At 49.0% G+C, this 16,725-nt stretch overlaps 1 protein-coding gene across 1 annotated transcript in view; it reads right to left on the bottom strand.

The window, feature by feature from the left end:
* The window catches only part of LOC131943755 (acetylcholine receptor subunit beta-like 1), a 37,848-nt gene that overhangs the window by 15,081 nt on the left and 6,042 nt on the right, over window positions 1-16,725 (bottom strand). The gene's annotated exons all lie outside the window — the stretch shown is intronic.

Genomic DNA, 16,725 nt, shown 5'->3' with positions numbered 1-16,725 from the left:
CACATACACAACATCACATAGACACGACACATTCACATACACAACATCACATAGACACGACACAATCACATACACAACATCACATAGACACGACACATTCACATACACAACATCACATAGACACGACACAATCACATACACAACATCACATAGACACGACTCAATCCCATACACAACAATACATAGACACGACACAATCACATACACAACATCACATAGACACGACTCAATCCCATACACAACATCACATAGACACGACTCATTCACATACACAACATCACATAGACACGACACAATCACATACACAACATCACATAGACACGACTCAATCCCATACAAAACATCACATAGACACGACACAATCACATACACAACATCACATAGACACGACACAATCGCATACACAACATCACATAGACACGACTCAATCCCATACACAACAGCACATAGACACGACACAGTCACATACACAACATCACATAGACACGACACAATCACATACACAACATCACATAGACACGACACAATCACATACACAGCATCACATAGACACGACTCAATCCCATACACAACATCACATAGACACGACTCAATCACATACACAACATCACATAGACACGACACATTCACATACACAACATCACATAAACATGACACATTCACATACACAACATCAAATAGACACGACACAATCGCATACACAACATCACATAGACACGACTCAATCCCATACACAACATGACATAGACAGGACACATTCTCATACACAACATCACATAGACATGACAGAATCACATATAACAGATCACATACACATGACACATTAACATACACCTTATCACATAGACCTGACACATTAACATACACTACATGACATAGACATAACAAATTCACATACACCATATCACATAGACATCAAAATCCCACGTACAACATAACATTAACAAAATCACCGTGATCGCCTTATAAATCAATGTTCATATCATCGTCTATGTGTTGTTTGGTGGGGGGGGGGGGGGTGGGGTGGGGGTAAAGTACTGTTTAGGATTTGGGGTTGTAGTGATTTAAAAAAAAAATCACTTGATGGTAAAAATAATGAAACAAAATAATACTCCAACATACATTAATTACGTAAGCTTACAAAAAAACTTGACTGACAAAATGTATTTCTAACGATGAAATTCTCTCCCTCATATGTCGAGGTCACAGAATAGGTCAACTCTACTCCATATTCAGGTCCAAACTGGGTGTCTTTAGCTTTACGTTCGCCAGATTTAACATAGCATAATGAAATCAACTACAATCAAACAATCCTGAACCCAATACACAAGTAATGTAGCCTATGTAACATCAGATAATCGTAGATCTATTTTTAGCTGTGTTAATTTTTTTGTTATTCCAATCATTCTAAACTGAAAAAATGAGTAAAAATAAGTTTGAATTGTTGTTTACTTTATATCGAGGTCAGGGTGCACTTACAAGTTAATGAAACGACAACATCAACACACACACACAAAACATGAATAAATAAAAACCACTATCATAACAAAATCATAAACCACCACACTTCACTGAAAATATACGCGGCCCCAATCATGATTTGAAAAAAAAATGTGAAGGGCGGGTGGCGGCGGTGGTGGTGGAGTGGGGGGAGGGGGCTAAGTTTATGAAATTGTCACAAAAAGTGGTAAAAATATTTTTCAAATATATATATATATATATATATATATATATATATATATATATATATATATATATATATATATAGCAGAAGAAGAAATCTATGTCGTTGACTGAAGTATCGACGTTAAGACCGAAGTACCAGCCAAGTAAATTGACTTGAAATCTCGATACAATACCAGCGATGTTGACTAGAGATTGACCGTATAAAACACGAACAAGGACTTAAAGAAACAAATGTTGGTGGCGAAATGGCTGCCTACACCCCAGACAGCAAGTTCAAATAAAGATCGAAATGTAATCAAGTCTGCCGGAAGTTGTTTCAGATGGTTTCAAACTAACGCGCATGCGTAATGATATGAACTAAATCAGAGGCTTTCCCCCCTCCCCCCGCTTGTAAAACAGTGAGCTGTATTGACCCCGTGACCTCAACCTATGTTTCTGGGCGCAGTTCGTGGGCTGGAAGACAAATCTTGGAACCAAGGGCAGATAAATGTGTCGGGGCTCTTGCTTCAGGGGGAGAGCGGAAATGATGTGCCGAGTCATGTCCACCGCGCATGACTAAAATGGATCTATCAGTGATACCCAAGTCTCTTGGTGGAATACTCAGACATGGGTTATGTGACCCCAGTGGCTGGGTCTGTATGACCCGTGTGGGTAACTGTGTGGTTGCTGTGGTGGATGTGGCAAATTTATGTGAAGTTGGGCTAAAGAATAGGTGCTGCAATATATGTGAGATGGATGTAGGGATAGACATGAAAGATTATGCAGAACGTTAAATGATTGATACATTTGAAGCAAGAATGTTGAAGAAATATACACACGTACTTGACACTAAAATACATATGTCAGGTTCACATAGAGATACATAATTATGTATGCTTGATACAAACATACATCCGGCTGATTGATGCAGAAAAATATATGTAATTGAACACACAATATAATTAAGATTTTTGTAGAGATAGATCAACACAATTATCTTAACTAGTGATCGAGTGCTATAGAATTGAACAAAAAGGGTATATATTTAAATGAAGGAAAAAAAAACCAGCCCCATCCAAAACTTCAATCCAAAATAAAATCGAATATCTCCCCCCCCCTCTCCTCCCTACCCTGGAGGGTCGAAAAAATGAACATGGAGTGGAATATTTTCTGGGATATATAGCAGGTCAATGTCTGAAAACTGGCATTAGGAATAATGGCAGCTGTGTGGTTGAGGGGGGGGGGGGTCCTGCCCTACGGCGAGGCTAGGGCGGGACGGGGGGGGTTGTTAAATAACGCCTATAAGTTGTGTGCGCCACTGGAATAAAAAGTTGTGTACAACACGATAAAAGCTTGTTAAATAAAGCACGTAAGTTATGCGCGCCCCATAAAGAAAAAAAAATGGTGCGCAACACATAAAAATGTTTTTAATTGTGCGCCAAGAAGAAAAAAAATTGTGTGCGCAACACTCCAAAAAGTTGGTTAAATATTACGCAGTTTGATGAAGTGCCCACGTGACCAATGTTTTTAAACCGAAAATTCCAGACTTCTGCACCCCCCTCCCCTCCACCTTACTTGATGGATACTAACGATCTTCTGCTGGTGCGCACGTGCTCGTCTATCACCACCCCAGGGGTACACATCGTCTGATAAAGTATAATAATCTACCCCTGCCTGTAACGTCTGCTTGTATACACCCGGTCAACACTGGCCAGCTTACCGGTGGCGCCACTCCCCTCCCGTCCCTACTGTTTGTTTTACTACAATCTCCCAACTCTAAAAATAGCTGGTCAACTTCCGTTTTCCCATCTGTGTTAGTCTGCTGATGTACCGGGGCTTATGGGAAGCCAATTACCAATTTTTTATAATCTGTTCAACTCAAGCTTTAAGTAGATGGCTCCTGAATGCGCCGCGCTAATCTATCGGACAAACTTCGACGCGAGGTAAAAGCGAGGCTAGACCCTCGCGTCTAACTCTAACGGGCTAGACCCTCGCGTCTAACTCTAACCATTACCTCGAGCTTGTACTGTATGCTTGGACGGGGAGTATTTATTGTTTAAGGAATAATTAGACGACTAGTTAGGGAAATAATGAGAGAAAAGTTAACAAACAAAGTTATGTGCGTCATGTTGCGTTAGTTGGGTCGCTGGGAAATGTTGGGCTTTGGGGAAACTTTGGGGAAACTTTAGGTTGGGGAGAGGGAAATTTGATTTTTGTATTTATCAATTGGGATAGTTGAGTTTTTTGGGATAGTTGAGTTTATTGGGATAGTTGAGTTTATTGGGATAGTTGATTTTATTGGGATAGTTGATTATATTGGGATAGGTGATGATTTTGGAATAGTTGGTGCTTAGGGGTAAAGTTGAAGATATTGGGATAGTTGATGTTATTGGGAAATTTGATGTTATTGAAATGGTAGAGGGGATGGTTGGAGTTATTGGAATAGTTGATGTTTTCGGGATAGTTGATATTATTGGAGTAGTAGATGCTATTGATAAGTTGTTGTCATTGGGATAATTGATAATTTGGAAAGTTGATGATATTGTTTATGTCATCCGAATAGTTGATGTTATTGAAATAATTGATGTGTTTTCGAAAATTGATGTTATTTATATTATTGATAGTATTGAAATAATTGATGTTTTTGGAAAAGTTGATGTTATTTGGACAGTTGATGCCATTGCGATAGTCATAGTTGATGCTATTGAAATAATTGATGTGTTTTCGAAAGTTGATGTTATTTAGATAGTTGTTGTTATTGAAAAAGTTGATATTATTGGAGTACTTGATGCTATTGAAATAATTGATGTTTGGGAAAAGTTGATGTTAGTAAGAATTATCGGGCAATTACAGGTAAATGGATGAACTAGATGGTAATCAGTGGCTAATTAGGTGGTAACCAGGCTCATTAGTGGATATCTAGGGGTTAAAAGCTTGTGAGCGGAGACAGGAATAAAACAGCTAGTAGCCTACTGGAGCCATACCGGGTTTCTTTCAGACATTTTTCTTGAGGGTGTGTGTGTGTGGGGGGGGGGGGTTAAAACTCCAGGGGGAGGGGAACTTGTCGGCTACTTGTTAAAGTACATATGAAAGTGCTATTTCGAACTTGTTGTGTCACGGGGCAGGTGAAGTAGAGCTCACCTGTTTTTGTGACCTCGGCGTATGAAGTGATAGTGTTATCACTTAGACCATCCGCCTTTACTTTCCCTTAAGCGATTCAGGTACCCATTAGAGCTGGGTGGACTTAGTGACGTTGTACACAAGCCCAGCATCCGAACTGAAAACTTTCAGGCTAGCAGTTGTACGATCTTCTACTCGACAATAAATTAATAGATTTTTATTACGTGGATTAGGGGAGTGGGGGGGGGGGGTAGTGCCCCATCTTATCCTAAGAGATTCATGGACAAACACTGCGGCCAAGGTGCTTAAACAATAAGTTGCCTACAGTTATCAAGGAGCTTAAACAGTTGCCTAGTTATCAAAGAGCTTAAACAGTTGCCTACTGTTATCAAAGAGCTTAAACAGTGGCCTACAGTTATCAAGGAGCTTAAACAGTGGCCTACAGTTATCAAGGAGCTTAAACTGTCAGTTGCCTACAGTTATCAAGGAGCTTAAACAGTGGCCTACAGTTATCAAGGAGCTTAAACAGTTGCCTACTGTTATCAAAGAGCTTAAACAGTGGCCTACAGTTATCAAGGAGCTTAAACAGTGGCCTACAGTTATCAAGGAGCTTAAACTGTCAGTTGCCTACAGTTATCAAGGAGCTTAAACAGTGGCCTACAGTTATCAAGGAGCTTAAACAGTGGCCTACAGTTATCAAGGAGCTTAAACAGTGGCCTACAGTTATCAAGGAGCTTAAACAGTGGCCTACAGTTATCAAAGAGCTTAGACAGCTGGTTGCCTACAGATACAAAGGAGCTTAAAGAGCCAGAATGTGTCTGGGACAAGTTGATTCAATCAATAGTTGTTTGGTTTTTAATGGGGTGAGGGCAGAAATATAACGGGGGGGGGGGACATATAAGGGGGTGCTGGGGGGGGGTGGGGTGGAAGAAATATAACGGGGGGGGGGGGACATATAAGGGGGTGCTGGGGGGGTGGAAGAAATATAACAGGGTGGGTGTGGGGGTAGAAATATAAGTGATTGGGATGGCGAAGGCAGAAATATAAGAGGCTGGGGGGGGGGGGGGGGAGATAAATAGAAGAGGCTGGGGGGGGGGGGGGGGAGGGGGAGAAATATAAGAGACTGGGGTGGGGACAGAAATATAAGAGGCTGGGGAGGGGGGGGCAGAAATGTAACAGGGTGTGGGGGGGGGGGGGGAGGGTGAAGGCACAAATATAACCTGTTGAGGGCGTAGAATCGTAGGATGAAGATTAGAATTTAAAACATTTTCCCGAGAAGTCAGGGGAGAAAATCCATTAAGTTAACTAATGAAATGAAAATGTATAAATGGGAGACTGTCTATAATGGGAGTTTGTGAATATTTGTCTGGCCCGCGGGTTAAACGCTTCAGCAGTCTCTAAAAGCTGACAGATGATTCTAGCTAGTATCGATACTAAATGATAACAAGTTATTCTAGCTGCTAGAGGATGAGTGCCGTTTCTGAATAGTATCGATGCTAGGATTGACTTATCTATATTAGAGGTTGATAGTAAAGATGACAGATGATTATACTTAGTATCGATACTAGAAACCGACAACTGAGTATTGATTTTAGACGCTGACAGCGTATCTTAATTTTATCGATGCTAAAGGCGGACAGCTGACTAGTTAGTATCGATTTCAAAGGCTGACAGCTAATTTAACTAGTATCGATTCTAACGGTTGACAGATGCTGTTAGTTAGGATCAGTGTTAAGGTTAGAAACACTCGGGGCGACCAACAGTTCGTCAGCTTGTAGCGGATATAGACGAACTAGGCTCGGCTGATGTTCCAACACTCGGGGCCACCAACACTCGGGGCCATCATTGATTTTCCAACACTTGGGGCCACCAACACTCGGGGCCACCAACACTCGGGGCCACCAACACTCGGGGCCATCATTGATTTTCCAACACTCGGGGCCACCAACACTCGGGGCCACCAACACTCAGGGCCACCAACACTCGGGGCCACCAACACTCAGGGCCACCAACACTCGGGGCCACCAACACTCGGGGCCACCAACACTCGGGGCCACCAACACTCGGGGCCACCAACACTCGGGGCCACCAACACTCGGGGCCATCATTGATTTTCCAACACTCGGAGCCACCAACACACGGGGCCACCAACACTCGGGGCCACCAACATTTGGGGCCACCAACACTCGGGGCCACCAACACTCGGGGCCACCAACACTCGGGGCCACCAACACTCGGGGCCACCAACACTCGGGGCCACCAACATTTGGGGTCACCAACACTCGGGGCCACCAAACCTTGGGGCCACCAACACTCGGGGCCACCATTGATGTTACAACACTCGGGGCCACCAACACTCGGGGCCACCAACACTCGGGGCCATCATTGATTTTCCAACACTCGGGGCCACCAACACTCGGGGCCACCAACACTCGGGGCTACCAACACTCAGGGCCACCAACACTCAGGGCCACCAACACTCGGGGCCATCATTGATTTTCCAACACTCGGGGCCACTAACACTCGGGGCCACCAACACTCGGGGCCACCAACATTTGGGGCCACCAACACTCGGGGCCACCAACACTCGGGGCCACCAACACTCGGGGCCACCAACACTCGGGGCCACCAACACTCGGGGCCACCAACATTTGGGGCCACCAACACTCGGGGCCACCAACACTCGGGGCCACCAACACTCGGGGCCACCAACATTTGGGGTCACCAACACTCGGGGCCACCAACACTTGGGGCCACCAACACTCGGGGCCACCATTGATGTTACAACACTCGGGGCCACCAACACTCGGGGCCACCAACACTCGGGGCCATCATTGATTTTCCAACACTCGGGGCCACCAACACTCGGGGCCACCAACACTCGGGGCCACCAACACTCGGGGCCACCAACACTCGGGGCTACCAACACTCAGGGCCACCAACACTCAGGGCCACCAACACTCGGGACCATCATTGATTTTCCAACACTCGGGGCCACTAACACTCGGGGCCACCAACACTCGGGGCCACCAACACTCGGGGCCACCAACACTCGGGGCCACCAACACTCGGGGCCACCAACACTCGGGGCCACCAACATTTGGGGTCACCAACACTCGGGGCCACCAACACTTGGGGCCACCAACACTCGGGGCCATCATTGATTTTCCAACACTAGGGGCCACCAACACTCGGGGCCACCAACACTCGGGGCCACCAACACTCGGGGCTACTAACACTCAGGGCCACCAACACTCAGGGCCACCAACACTCGGGGCCATCATTGATTTTCCAACACTCGGGGCCACTAACACTCGGGGCCACCAACACTTGGGGCCACAAACACTCGGGGCCACCAACACTCGGGGCCACCAACACTCGGGGCCACCAACACTCGGGGCCACCAACACTCGGGGCCACAAACACTCGGGGCCACCAACACTCGGGGCCACCAACACTCGGGGCCACTAACACTCGGGGTCACCAACATTCGGGGCCACCAACACTCAGGTCCACCATTGATGTTACAACACTCGGGGCCACCAACACTCGGGGCCACCAACACTCGGGGCCACCAACACTCGGGGCCACCAACACTCGGGGCCACTAACACTCGGGGCCACCAACACTCGGGGCCACAAACACTCGGGGCCACCAACACTCGGGGCCACCAACACTCGGGGCCACCAACATTTGGGGTCACCAACACTCGGGGCCACCAACACTTGGGGCCACCAACACTCGGGGCCACCATTGATGTTACAACACTCGGGGCCACCAACACTCGGGGCCACCAACACTCGGGGCCACCAACACTCGGGGCCACCAACACTCGGGGCCACCAACACTCGGGACCACCAACACTCGGGGCCACCAACACTCGGGGCCACCAACACTCGGGGCCACCATTGATGTTCCAACACTCGGGGCCACCAACACTCGGGGCCACCAACACTCGGGGCCACCAACACTCAGGGCCACCAACACTCGGGGCCACCAACACTCGGGGCCACCAACACTCGGGACCACCAACACTCGGGGCCACCAACACTCGGGGCCACCAACACTCGGGGCCACCATTGATGTTCCAACACTCGGGGCCACCAACACTCGGGGCCACCAACACTCGGGGCCACCAACACTCGGGGCCACCAACACTCGGGGCCACCAACACTCGGGGCCACCAACACTCGGGGCCACCAACACTCGGGGCCACCAACACTCGGGGCCACCAACACTCGGGGCCACCAACACTCGGGGCCACCAACACTCGGGGCCATCATTGATTTTCCAACACTCGGAGCCACCAACACACGGGGCCACCAACACTCGGGGCCACCAACATTTGGGGCCACCAACACTCGGGGCCACCAACACTCGGGGCCACCAACACTCGGGGCCACCAACACTCGGGGCCACCAACATTTGGGGTCACCAACACTCGGGGCCACCAACACTTGGGGCCACCAACACTCGGGGCCACCATTGATGTTACAACACTCGGGGCCACCAACACTCGGGGCCACCAACACTCGGGGCCATCATTGATTTTCCAACACTCGGGGCCACCAACACTCGGGGCCACCAACACTCGGGGCTACCAACACTCAGGGCCACCAACACTCAGGGCCACCAACACTCGGGGCCATCATTGATTTTCCAACACTCGGGGCCACTAACACTCGGGGCCACCAACACTCGGGGCCAGCAACATTTGGGGCCACCAACACTCGGGGCCACCAACACTCGGGGCCACCAACACTCGGGGCCACCAACACTCGGGGCCACCAACACTCGGGGCCACCAACATTTGGGGCCACCAACACTTGGGGCCACCAACACTCGGGGCCACCATTGATGTTACAACACTCGGGGCCACCAACACTCGGGGCCACCAACACTCGGGGCCATCATTGATTTTCCAACACTCGGGGCCACCAACACTCGGGGCCACCAACACTCGGGGCCACCAACACTCGGGGCCACCAACACTCGGGGCTACCAACACTCAGGGCCACCAACACTCAGGGCCACCAACACTCGGGACCATCATTGATTTTCCAACACTCGGGGCCACTAACACTCGGGGCCACCAACACTCGGGGCCACCAACACTCGGGGCCACCAACACTCGGGGCCACCAACACTCGGGGCCACCAACACTCGGGGCCACCAACACTCGGGGCCACCAACATTTGGGGTCACCAACACTCGGGGCCACCAACACTTGGGGCCACCAACACTCGGGGCCATCATTGATTTTCCAACACTAGGGGCCACCAACACTCGGGGCTACTAACACTCAGGGCCACCAACACTCAGGGCCACCAACACTCGGGGCCATCATTGATTTTCCAACACTCGGGGCCACTAACACTCGGGGCCACCAACACTTGGGGCCACAAACACTCGGGGCCACCAACACTCGGGGCCACCAACACTCGGGGCCACCAACACTCGGGGCCACCAACACTCGGGGCCACAAACACTCGGGGCCACCAACACTCGGGGCCACCAACACTCGGGGCCACTAACACTCGGGGTCACCAACATTCGGGGCCACCAACACTCAGGTCCACCATTGATGTTACAACACTCGGGGCCACCAACACTCGGGGCCACCAACACTCGGGGCCACCAACACTCGGGGCCACCAACACTCGGGGCCACTAACACTCGGGGCCACCAACACTCGGGGCCACAAACACTCGGGGCCACCAACACTCGGGGCCACCAACACTCGGGGCCACCAACATTCGGGGTCACCAACACTCGGGGCCACCAACACTTGGGGCCACCAACACTAGGGGCCACCATTGATGTTACAACACTCGGGGCCACCAACACTCGGGGCCACCAACACTCGGGGCCACCAACACTCGGGGCCACCAACACTCGGGGCCACCAACACTCGGGACCACCAACACTCGGGGCCACCAACACTCGGGGCCACCAACACTCGGGGCCACCATTGATGTTCCAACACTCGGGGCCACCAACACTCGGGGCCACCAACACTCGGGGCCACCAACACTCGGGGCCACCAACACTCGGGGCCACCAACACTCGGGGCCACCAACACTCGGGACCACCAACACTCGGGGCCACCAACACTCGGGGCCACCAACACTCGGGGCCACCATTGATGTTCCAACACTCGGGGCCACCAACACTCGGGGCCACCAACACTCGGGGCCACCAACACTCGGGGCCACCAACACTCGGGGCCACCAACACTCGGGGCCACCAACACTCGGGGCCACCAACACTCGGGGCCACCAACACTCGGGGCCACCAACACTCGGGGCCACCAACACTCGGGGCCACCAACACTCGGGGCCACTAACACTCGGGGCCACCAACACTCGGGGCCACAAACACTCGGGGCCACCAACACTCGGGGCCACCAACACTCGGGGCCACCAACATTCGGGGTCACCAACACTCGGGGCCACCAACACTTGGGGCCACCAACACTCGGGGCCACCATTGATGTTACAACACTCGGGGCCACCAACACTCGGGGCCACCAACACTCGGGGCCACCAACACTCGGGGCCACCAACACTCGGGGCCACCAACACTCGGGACCACCAACACTCGGGGCCACCAACACTCGGGGCCACCAACACTCGGGGCCACCATTGATGTTCCAACACTCGGGGCCACCAACACTCGGGGCCACCAACACTCGGGGCCACCAACACTCGGGGCCACCAACACTCGGGGCCACCAACACTCGGGGCCACCAACACTCGGGACCACCAACACTCGGGGCCACCAACACTCGGGGCCACCAACACTCGGGGCCACCATTGATGTTCCAACACTCGGGGCCACCAACACTCGGGGCCACCAACACTCGGGGCCACCAACACTCGGGGCCACCAACACTCGGGGCCACCAACACTCGGGGCCACCAACACTCGGGGCCACCAACACTCGGGGCCACCAACACTCGGGGCCACCATTGATGTTCCAACACTCGGGGGCACCAACACTCGGGGCCACCAACACTCGGGGCCACCAACACTCAGGGCCACCAACACTCGGGGCCACCAACACTCGGGGCCACCAACACTCGGGGCCACCAACACTCGGGGCCACCAACACTCGGGGCCACCAGCACTCGGGGCCACCAACACTCGGGGCCACCAACACTCGGGGCCACCTACACTCGGGGCCACCAACACTCGGGGCCACCAACACTAGGGACCACCAACACTCGGGACCACCAACACTTGGGACCACCAACACTCGGGGCCACCAACACTCGGGGCCACCAACACTCGGGGCCACCAACACTAGGGGCCACCATTTAACCCCACAGGCCGTCAGACCCTCGTTAGTGCTAATACTATTTGAAGTGCCGGCGACATTTGAAAATCGACATCTCGAAGTTTGATTAGCGTCTGGTTCTTTGATTGGCACCACGGGAGTCTAGTAACTAGCCTTGTTTTGTTTCTCAGACAACCAGACATCTGCCAACCTGTGACAACCAGACATCTGCCAACCCGTGACAACCAGACATCTGCCAACCCGTGACAACCAGACATCTGCCAACCTGTGACAACCAGACATCTGCCAACATGTGACAACCAGACATCTGCCAACCCGTGACAACCAGACATCTGCCAACCCGTGACAACCAGACATCTGCCAACCCATGCCAACCAGCTACTAACTCTACAGCATTTGATAAATCAGACATTTATCTCCAACCCCTGACAACCATATTCTGCCTTGTCAAGCTCTGACAATCAACTTAGAAAACCAGTAACTCACTAGCCAACCCCAGACAACCAACCAACCACCTGCCAACCCCAAGCAATCAGAAACTCACATGTACACCCCAGACAACCAGTCACAAGCCTGTCAACCCCGAGATAACTAACCACTAACCTGCCAACCCTATGCGGCCAATAACTCACCTGACAACCTCAGAAAATCAACCACTCACCTACCAACCCATACAACCAACCATTCACTTGACAGCTCACAGACAACCAACCACTCACCTGCCAACCCTTGACAGACACGCACCAACCCGGCACCACTAACAAATCTATACAACTATTGTCCCTTTCATCGACGGGTCGTGTTACTAGTACAAGCTTCCCATTCACCCACGGGCCAATGATAGTGCCATGTCAGTCGTCTTCCCAACAAAATTCCGCCCCAGGAAAAACTGATTGAATAATCTCTGTCTACAGGCAATTGATTACTCAGGACCTAATTAGTTCGCTACTTATCGTTCTAGTAAAAAATCAATTTGGAAAGGTTTCAAGTAAATTTTTATCGCCAGATTCTTGAACTATATTCGTCTAGAGATTTTTCGGTTAATCACAAACTTGGTTTATAACGTGTTCTTTAAGGCAGTTGAAAGTAGAGAGTAAATAATAGACAAACATCTAGATTATCCATGTTTTTATACACAGTTAATTCGGAAAAGTACTTAAATTTTTTAAGGATTGATACAAAACCAATATATTGGTAAGAATACAAAAAGGTATGAGATATATAAGGGGGAATAGAAAAAAATATACACATATATATTTTAAGCCTGAATAAATGGGCCGAGATGACGTCACTATTTCCTTACTGATTAATTGCACGTGCCAGACAAGCCAGACCAACAGTTCCAGAACTCTCGTGCGGCCAGTCGTCCATCAGACCACGTGAGACACGGTCCAGTGACTTTGTCTATCTAAATCATTTGTCGTCAGATGTACGCAATCAATGGCTGTATCCATTTAAATAGTTTGTCTTTAGGTCTACTTAATTAATGACCATCTCCTTCTTAAGTCTTTAAGTTTACTTCATGAATGAGTATAGCTTTAGTGTCTTCAAGTTAACTTATTTATAACGTATTGTTTCCTCGTATATTGAGCATCTCAGTTCGCTCTCTGTACCATGTACAAACAGCCTATTTCAGCTTCCTTGTGACGTTTTGTAGGGGAGGTGACTCTAATCACGACTAGAGAAGTGAATGATCGGGTGTGTTGTGAAATCTAAATCATACTCTCCCTTAGGATGTTGATTATTTTCACTCAGAAGTGTAGTTAGTAGCTTACAAATTTTAGATGTGTAATGGTGTGTATGTGTGTGTGTGTGCGTGCGTGTGTGTGTGTGTGTGTGTGTGTGTCAGATCAAGAGAAAGATGGTAGTTGGATGTCAAAGACGTGACATTTTTTACTCTATGCACATGCCAGACATGAAAGACGTGTTTGTTAGACTGACAGTGTAGAAGATCGGCAATGTTTTTCTATCAAAAACTGTCGGGAACGGTGTCAGAACTGACAGAAATTAACATACAGAATGTGACAGACAGATTATGTAAATCGATGTGAAAACTCCGAAACCAGAAAGTGACATTTGTCAGATGAAATTGTTACCGTATACGATTGTCCCTCGTAAATGATGTACAGCCGTTTTAAATCGTGGCGTAAAATCGTCCTTGTGTCAAATTGTCCCCGCGTAAAATTGTCACCTGATAAAAATGTCCCCGCTACTTCTTTTTTCCCGGCTCTATCAAATAGAACATGTTCCAAGATGGCCGCTATTGGCGGAGAAAAAACGACCACTTCCGGTTGGGATGTATTGCTCCATTGAGTAATGCTTGCAGCGAAAATGGCGACTTTGCTTTTAAAATGGTGAGCGTGATGTCTGGGCGTGTTCTTAGGACAAGACGTTTTGTTAGAGGATGCTGGCACGTGGGGGGGGGGGGGGGAATTGGGGGAGAGGGGATTGTGGAGTGTGGGGATTGTGGAGTGTGGGGATTTGGAAATGTAGGGATTGGGGAAGTGTAGGGATTGGGGAGTGTGAGAATTGGGGAGTGTGGGGATTGGGGAGTGTGTGGATTGGGGGAGTTTGGGGATTGGGGTAATGAGGGGATTGGTGGAGTGTGGGGATTGGGGGAGTGTGGGGGATTGGGGGAGTATGGGGGATTGGAAGTGTGGGGATTGGGGGAGTGTGGGAATTGGGGGAGTGTGGGGATTGGGGAGTGTAGGGATTGGGGAGTGTGGGGATTGGGGGCTGGTTCAATCACAATAAAAGATTGTTAGATGATTGTTAAAATCCTAACTTTCAGATAATTGGTACAATTCCAATAACAGGTGTAAGAGGATTGTTTTAACCCTAACAGGCGTAACACGATAGATCAAATGCTTAGATTTGAAAGAGGATTGATACATTCCACAATCACAGTACATTTGTAAGAGGATTGTAAGCAAGAGACGACAATCAATCCCAGATTGTAGGGAAAATGAACACAATTTTACTTTAATTCATTCTGGAAAAGATTTTGTCAATCGCCAAAATTTGAAACAAATATGCATGTTGACATTATTTATGCACTAGCTTTGCAACAATTGCTCAACTGTCGCCCTTGTTGCTATTAATAAATGTCTTTGTGAAATGTCGTTTATATTTAAATTTCTGGATGAGGATATAGCTATGGACACCCCCCCCCCCTCTTGACTGGATACACAATATTGGATGTGAATACAGCAATGGCCCGATCTCATCCCCCTCCCCCATTGATCGGATTAAAATTTCCGCCAGTTGATATAATAATGTAACACATGGCTAATTATAGCCGCTGGGCATTTTAGGCAGAGGGCAGCGGGCACAAGGCAGCAGTTGGAAGGGTACAGTGCAGAAGACAGAAGGGTTCATAATCACATACAGGAGGGCACAGGGCAGAAGGGTTCATGGTCCCATACAAAAGGGCACTGGGCACAGGGCAGAAGGGTTCATGGTCACATACAGAAGGGCACAGGGCAGAAGACAGAAGGGCACTTGGCACCAGACGGCATAAAGAAGACCCACTAATCAGGCAATAACTATTCAGAAACATTTCCTTTCGTGTTCCCTTACTGTATCAGCAGAAATGAGACCGGTCTGCCGGTCGTCTGCCGGCCGTCTGCCGACTACACTGTCATCTCGCGCCTCCATATTTCATCCATCGTTTCCTCCCTCCCATCCAATCTATCTCTTTCAGTTTTCATTCATCTCTTCATCCATGTCTTACAACTTTCATTCATCGCTCGCCATCATCTATTATTCTGTCTATTATATTTCATGCCTACATTATCATGGCTTACATTATCCTGGTTTTCATAGCTCCTTTCATACAAAACCACTGAATTTGTGTTTCATACATTGCTTCATACCTCCCTTAAACTATCTGCCTTTCATATTTCATACATCGTTACTACCTCCCTTAAAATCCATGACTTTTATGGTTCATACCTACCGTAAAATCTATACCTTTTATATTTCTTACACCACGCTTCTCATATTTCATACATTTCCTCCCTTAAAACATAAGCCTCTCATATTTCATACATTACCTCCCTTAAAATCCATGCCCTTTATATTTCATACATTACCTCCCTTAAAATCCATGCCCTTTATATTTCATACATTACCTCCCTTAAAATCCATGGCTTTTATGGTTCATACCTACCGTAAAATCTATACCTTTTATATTTCTTACATCACGCTTCTCATATTTCATACATTACCTCCCTTAAAACATAAGCCTCTCATATTTCATACATTACCTCCCTTAAAATCCATGCCCTTTATATTTCATACATTACCTCCCCTTAAAACCCATGCCTCTCATATTTCATACATCACTTGATAGTTCCCGGAAAATCTGTATGTCTTAGCAAGTTTAGATTGGTATTTGCATCTAAAGCTCTACCGTTTGTTACGCGTGGGGGGTGGGGCGCCGAGTTTTTGACATCACTCCCTGGACTCCCAAATACCAGCTCTGATGGCACCCGTCTGGGCTATGAAGGGTGGGAAGGGCAGGGGGCATCGCTCACACATCACGCACATCCCCACACCGGGGTGAGCTTTGGTCCCGTATTGCCATCACTTGAGCAGGGGGTGGGGTGGAGGGTGAGGGGGGGGGGGTAAACCTGACAT

This window comes from Physella acuta, unplaced genomic scaffold (assembly GCF_028476545.2).
Source record: "Physella acuta isolate Inbredline_101_S28 unplaced genomic scaffold, ASM2847654v3 ptg000466l, whole genome shotgun sequence".
Taxonomy (NCBI): Eukaryota; Metazoa; Mollusca; class Gastropoda; family Physidae; genus Physella; species Physella acuta.
Note: the sequence above shows the minus strand (reverse complement) of the source record. Positions and strands in the feature narration are given on the sequence as shown.